Source organism: Rhinopithecus roxellana, chromosome 3 (genome assembly GCF_007565055.1).
Source record: "Rhinopithecus roxellana isolate Shanxi Qingling chromosome 3, ASM756505v1, whole genome shotgun sequence".
Taxonomy (NCBI): Eukaryota; Metazoa; Chordata; class Mammalia; order Primates; family Cercopithecidae; genus Rhinopithecus; species Rhinopithecus roxellana.
In genome coordinates this window covers 126,078,038-126,084,673 of record NC_044551.1, presented here as the reverse complement: position 1 = coordinate 126,084,673, position 6,636 = coordinate 126,078,038, and the positions used below count along the sequence as shown (strand labels likewise).

The 6,636-nt window shown below is 37.6% G+C and overlaps 1 non-coding gene across 1 annotated transcript; it reads left to right on the top strand.

Annotated features, from left to right (window-relative positions):
- The first annotated feature begins 3,032 nt into the window (after positions 1–3,032).
- Positions 3,033–3,136, top strand: LOC115896643. Its single transcript, XR_004056556.1, has one exon. It is a non-coding gene; the product is annotated as a U6 spliceosomal RNA (small nuclear RNA).
- The last annotated feature ends 3,500 nt before the right edge of the window (positions 3,137–6,636 follow it).

The window sequence follows — 6,636 nt, the reverse complement described above, 5'->3', positions numbered from 1 at the left end:
AGAATTATTTGTGGATTACACGCAGCTTTAATGGGATCCACAAATTTTCTTCTTTGGGTGTTGTAATTTTTATTGCGTTGCAAAGTTCTTTTCTCAAAAGTGTTAACATTGTTTATCAAATGCATCTGCTGCCTCCAATTCTATATCAACAATAACAGACTTTGTTTATAAACCATTACACGTAGCACACATTGGAAATTTTGGAAATGTTGGAAAGATCTAATAAGAATATAATCAAAAAATGGCTGCGTGTAGTGACTCATGCCTTTAATCCCTGCACTTTGGGAGGCTGAGGCAGGTGAATCACCTGAAGTCAGGAGTTCGAGACCAGCCTGGCAAACATGATGAAACCCTGTCTCTACTAAAAATACAAAAAAAAAAAAAAAAAAAAAAAAAAAAAAAACACCTGGGTGTGGTGGCATGCTCCTGTAGTCCCAGCTACTTAGGAGGCTGAAGCAGGAGAAACATTTGAACCCAGGAGGCAGAGGCTGCAGTAAACTGAGATTGTGCCACTGCACTCCAGCCTGGGTGACAGAGGAAGACTCCATCTCAAAAAAAAAAATTTATATATATATATACTTAAAAGGCAAGGTGGGTTTTTATAACTTCATTATCAATAACCTTCATAACCATAAGAAGAAAATAATTACATGAACCCGGAAGAGCCACTTGATTCCATCTTATTCATACATGGCTCTCTTCCATAGCACTGTTTCAGCATTCCAATCTCAATTAGCCAAGGTAAGAACTTTTTTAAAAGTTTGCATAAAATGTCTGGCCTTATGAACTAGCCACTTTACCTCCTAAGGCTGCCAAGCTTTAGAAATAAAGTTGCAGAAATCTCTTCCTTAAGTAGTGTAAAGCGCCCCGACCCCCCTTTTTTTGTTGTTGTTTTAAGATCCATGACTAATATATCCCAGGTCTGTTTAACCTTCACTGATTACACTGATGTCTCATTTTGCCTTCCATTATGAAGAAAGCTACTCCACTAGCTTTGCGGCTGTCAGGTTTCCTAGGCTCTGCCCTGAGTAGTCTTTATTTTGACCACTTGGACACTGACTGACCTGTGTGGTTCTAAAGCTGCTGCTGGCAATTTAGGTGGTCCTGAATTTCAGCGTTCTCTCTACTTTTTAAAATGTATATGCCTACAACACTCCTATAGACCTTAAAGGGTTGACTTTGGCTATGAGACAGGAAATATTGCATCCATGTGGAATCAAAAGAAAAGCGAACTTTCTAACAAAGTACCAAACATAAATCAAGGGGGAAAAAATCAAAATGCTGTAGATTAGGGTTTCAGCTGAATGCAATTTATATTTTATACCAAAACATTCAAGTCTGAGGTTGAAATGTTTAGTTATCACTTCACTCAAGTTAGCAAAACTCATGCCCATTGGGTTTGATGGTTGGATTAAGTGCCAGGTACAAGAAAACACAGTTTGCTCCTCTGCAATGTGGAGAGGTGTCTCTCTTTTTGGAGTTCACTTCTTCTGTTTGAAGTCAATAAAATTTCCTTTGTACCACAGATGTGCACCGAATCACCCCATACATATCTGTTTCCTCAATATGTTTTTAGTGCAACTGGCTTTTGCTTCCCTGAGAAAACAGGGAAAATTGTGTTACATAACTTTTTACATTTTCTCATTTAACAAAGTCCTTGAAGTTTACCTTAATTTTAATGAATGCATAAATGAACAAACTCTAAATCAGATCTGCAAAAAACTTAAAAATAAAAATAAATAAAATTAAACTATTTTATAAAGAGGGAGATTACTGATGTTCATCTTGTGAGTTCTTTGGTTCCTCATGCATACACTGAAAGGTCACCAGATCTCATCAGTGAGACCAAGGCAGAAGTTGGTAGTGGTTAGAACAAATTAGCCCAGGGAATATATCAACTATTCCCATTTTTTCCTATTCTGTATAAGAAGATAAGGAAATACTTTCCTATAGAGCAATGGTTCTCCAACTGTGGTCCTCAGGTTAATGGCATCAATATCACCTAAGAACTTATTAGAAATATAAATATTTTTACCCCATCTCAGACTTACTGAATCAGAAATTTCAGGAGTAGGGCCAGAAATCTGTTTCAGCAACTCCCATATGAGATTCTGATGCATGTTTCAGTTTGAGAACCACTGGTGTGGAGAGTCACTACCTAGAGTTCCAATTCTCAACCCTACCTCCATTAAGACAGATTTCTCTGCTTAGCCAGAATTCACACCCATGTGTAGCAAGTTCAAATACAGCTCTCCTAAAAGTTCAATTTTTAAAAAACAATATCTAGCCTGGAAAAATCAATATAACTAAACATAAACTAGATCTTGCTATCTAGCAATTCATATCAAATACTCTTAAATCATACAATAGTGTAACAAGAAGCGTTTGTGATACATCACAAATCACTACCATGAATAAAGTTTTACTGTGTAATAAAATTTGCCTGCATTTATTTAGGATATTATTACATAAAAAGAGATCTTTCCTCCCTTCAAAGAATAGTCACAGTATTTTAAAATTAATTTTAATTGTCATTTTTCTACCATTGAAAAACATATACTGATTATTTCTCTATCCTTGTAATTTAGCATAGTATCTGCCATAAAGTAGGCAGTAAATAAATATTTGTGAGTAAATGAATAAATAAATTATATAGTGGAGCAGTACATGGTTTAGTTGAAAATCATAAAATTTTTCCACAAATAGAGCTAGGTTTATTTCCTAGTTCATTCATTCATTTTCTCAACTTGGATTTGAGAAAATATAGGTTAAGTTTTAATCTATAAAATGGGAAGACTAAAATGTGCTCATAGTCTTTAAATAAAGACTAAAAGAGAAAATCTGTATAAAACACTTCACACAGCATTTATATCATTAAGTATTCCATGAATTACAGTGTATTTTCTTCTCTTACTTAGTATTAACATGGTACTCCCTTTTTAAATATATAGGGCTTTCCTCCTCAGTGATTATGTAAAACAGATTATACAGAAAATCCATATATGTCATAAACAAGAATACACATGTTGTTCTTGCTTCAGCAGCACATATACTAACATTGGAATGATACAGAAAAAGAGTTGCATGGCCTTTGCACAAGAATTACACACAAATTCAAGAAGCATCCTGTATGTTTTTAAATCAATAAGATACTTTTGTTTTTTTTATGATACTCTCATTGTAACATAAATGACTTACAATAAAAGATTTATGCTAATTTGAAAAAATATATACATTGCACCATTGACTGAGTTTTGTGTGATGAGTTCACAACTTCTTTGATCAGATGTAGTGATGCCATGAACAAAGAGGAACCAATGATAAAAGTCAGAATCATTGCCTTGTGTACAATTTAGTGAAGCTATGTATAGTATCTAATATTTATTCAGATATTTTACAGTATCAAAATTTCCTGTATGTTATTTGGAAGGAGATTTTATCCAACCATCATGAAACTTCTTTTGTTGAGACAAAAGAATGCAGGTAGTTATCCTCATGTGGCAATACAGAAGGGACCTTTCTCTGCAGACTGTACCAGAAATTATGCCATGAAGTAGACGCTCAAAAGCTACATCATTTGCAGCCCACAACAGCCAGAAAATTATTATTGATTTTCTTCAGAATTCAAATAAATCTTACTTCCCAAGGAGAAGCCAACAAACCCAAGGTTGGAAGGATAGTTAGGAGAACCAGGGCCAGGTGCTGTACACACATGCTTGGGAAGGAGAAGCTATGCTAAAAAAGTAGCACAAAAAAATGTTCCAAGCCACTCTGATACCTGCCCTGGGTATCTGAGTTCACATTTCCCCTACAAACAGGACACATATCCACACATGCAATTTGAAATATGACTTTGAGCTCCCTATTCTGGAATAAAAATCCATAGCTCAATGTTTTCAGCGAGTACAAGAAAAGGGATCTAGGGATTATGGCCAGGAAGCCTGGAAGGCTTCACTGAATCAAGCCACCATTGCTGAGACTTAAGTAGGTAAACAAAGCTGCTGGGAAGCTCGAATTGGGTGGAGCCCACCACAGCTCAAGGAGGTGTGCCTGTCTCTGTAGACTCCACCTCTGGGGACAGGGCATAGAAAAAAAAAGCAGCAGAAACCTCTGCAGATGTTAATGACCCTGTCAGACAGCTTTGAAGAAAGCAGTGGATCTCCCAGCACAGAGGCTGAGATCTGACAGCAGACAGTCTGCCTGCTCAAGTGGGTCCCTGACCCCTGAGTAGCCTAACTGGGGGACATCACCCACTAGGTACAGACCAACACCTCACACCTTACACGGCGGGGTACACCCCAGAGACGAAGCTTCCAGAGCAAGAATCAGACAGCAGCACTCGCTGTACAGCAATATTCTATCTTCCACAGCCTCCACTGCTGATACCCAGGCAAACAGGGTCTGGAGTGGAGCTCAGGCAATCTCCAACAGACCTACAATTGAGGGTCCTGACTGTTAGAAGGAAAAATAACAAACAGAAAGGATACCCACACCAGTATCAAAGACCAAAGGCAGATAAAACCACAAAGATGGGTAAAAGCGGGCAGAAAAGCTGGAAATTCAAAAAATTGAAAAAATCAGAGTGCATCTCCCCCTCCAAAGGAATGCAGCTCATCACGAGGAATAGATGACAGCTGAATGGAGAATGACTTTGAAGAGTTGAGAGAAGAAGGCTTCAGTCGATCAAACTTCTCAGAGCTAAAGGAGGAACTACATACCCAGCACAAAGAAACTAAAAATCTTGAAAAAAGAATGGAAGAATGGATAACTAGAATAAGCAATACAGAGAAGGCCGTAAATGAGCTGACAGAGACAAAAACCATGACACAAAAAATACGTGACAAATGCACAAGCTTCAGTAACCAACTCGACCAACTGGAAGAAAGAGTATCAATGATTGAAGATCAAATGAATGAAATAAAGTGAGAAGAGAAGTCAAGAGAAAAAAAGGAAAAAGAAATGAACAAAGCCTCCAAGAAATATGGGATTATGTGAAAAGATCAAATCTATGCCTGATTGGGGTGCCTGAAAGTGAGGGGGAAAATGGAACCAAGTTGGAAAACACTCTTCAAGATATCATCCAGGAGAACTTCCTCAACCTAGTAAAGCAGGCCAACATTCAAATTCAGGAAATACAGAGAACGGCACAAAGATACTCATCGAGAAGAGCAACTCCAAGACACATAACTGTCAGATTCACCAAAGTTGAAATGAAGGAAAAACTGTTAAGGGTAGCCAGAGAGAAAGGTCGGATTACCCACAAAGATAAACCCATCAGACTAACAGCAGGTCTCTCGGCAGAAACTCTACAAGCCAGTAGAGAGTGGGGGCCAATATTCAACATTCTTAAAGAAAAGAATTTTCAACCCAGAATTTTATATCCAGCCAAACAAAGTTTCATCAGTGAAGGAGAAATAAAATCCTTTACAGACAAGCAAATGCTTAGAGATTTTGTCACCACCAGGCCTGCCCTACAAGAGATCCTGAAGGAAGCACTAAACATGGAAAGGAAAAATAGGTAACAGCCATGGCAAAAATATGGCAAAATGTAAAAACCATCAATCCTAGGAAGAAACTGCATCAACTAACGAGCAAAATAACCAGTTAATATCACAATGACAGGATCAAGTTCACACATAACAATATTAACCTTAAATGTAAATGGACTAAATGGTCCAATTAAAAGACACAGACTGGCAAATTGGATAAAGAGTCAGGACCCATCATTTTGCTGTATTCAGGAGATCCATATCACATGCAGAGATACACATAGGCTCAAAATAAAGGGATGGAGGAAGATCTACCAAACAAATGGAGAACAAAAAAAAAAGGAGGGGTTGCAATCCCAGTCTCGATAAAACAGACTTTAAACCACCAAAGACCAAAAGAGACAAAGAAGGCCATTACATAATGGTAAAGGGATCAATTCAACAGGAAGAGCTAACTATCCTAAATATATATGCGCCCAATACAGGAGCAAGCAGATTCATAAAGCAAGTCCTTAGAGACTCACAAAGAGACTTAGACACCCATACAATAAAAATGGGAGACTTCAACACCCCACTGTCAACATTAGACAGATCAACGAGACAGAAAGTTAACAAGGATATCCAGGAATTGAACTCAACTCTGCAACAAGCGGCCCTAATAGACATCTACAGAACTCTCCACCCCAAATCATCAGAATATACATTCTTCTCAGCACCACATCGCACTTATTTGAAAATTGACCACACAGTTGAAAGTAAAGCACTCCTCAGCAAATGTAAAAGAACAGAAATTATAACAAATTGTCTCTCAGACCACAGTGCAATCAAAGTAGAACTCAGGACTAAGAAACTCAATCAAAACTGCTCAACTACATGGAAACTGAACAACCCGCTCCTGAATGACTACTGAGTACGACGAAATGAAGTCAGAAATAAAGATGTTCTTTTAAACCAATGAGAACAAAGACACAACATACCAGAATCTCTGGGACACATTTAAAGCAGTGTGTAGAGGGAAATTTATAGCACTAAATGCCCATAAGAGAAAGCAGGAAAGATCTAAAATTGACACTCTAACATCACAATTAAAAGAACTAGAGAAGCAAGAGCACACACATTCAAAAGCTAGCAGAAGGCAAGAAATAAC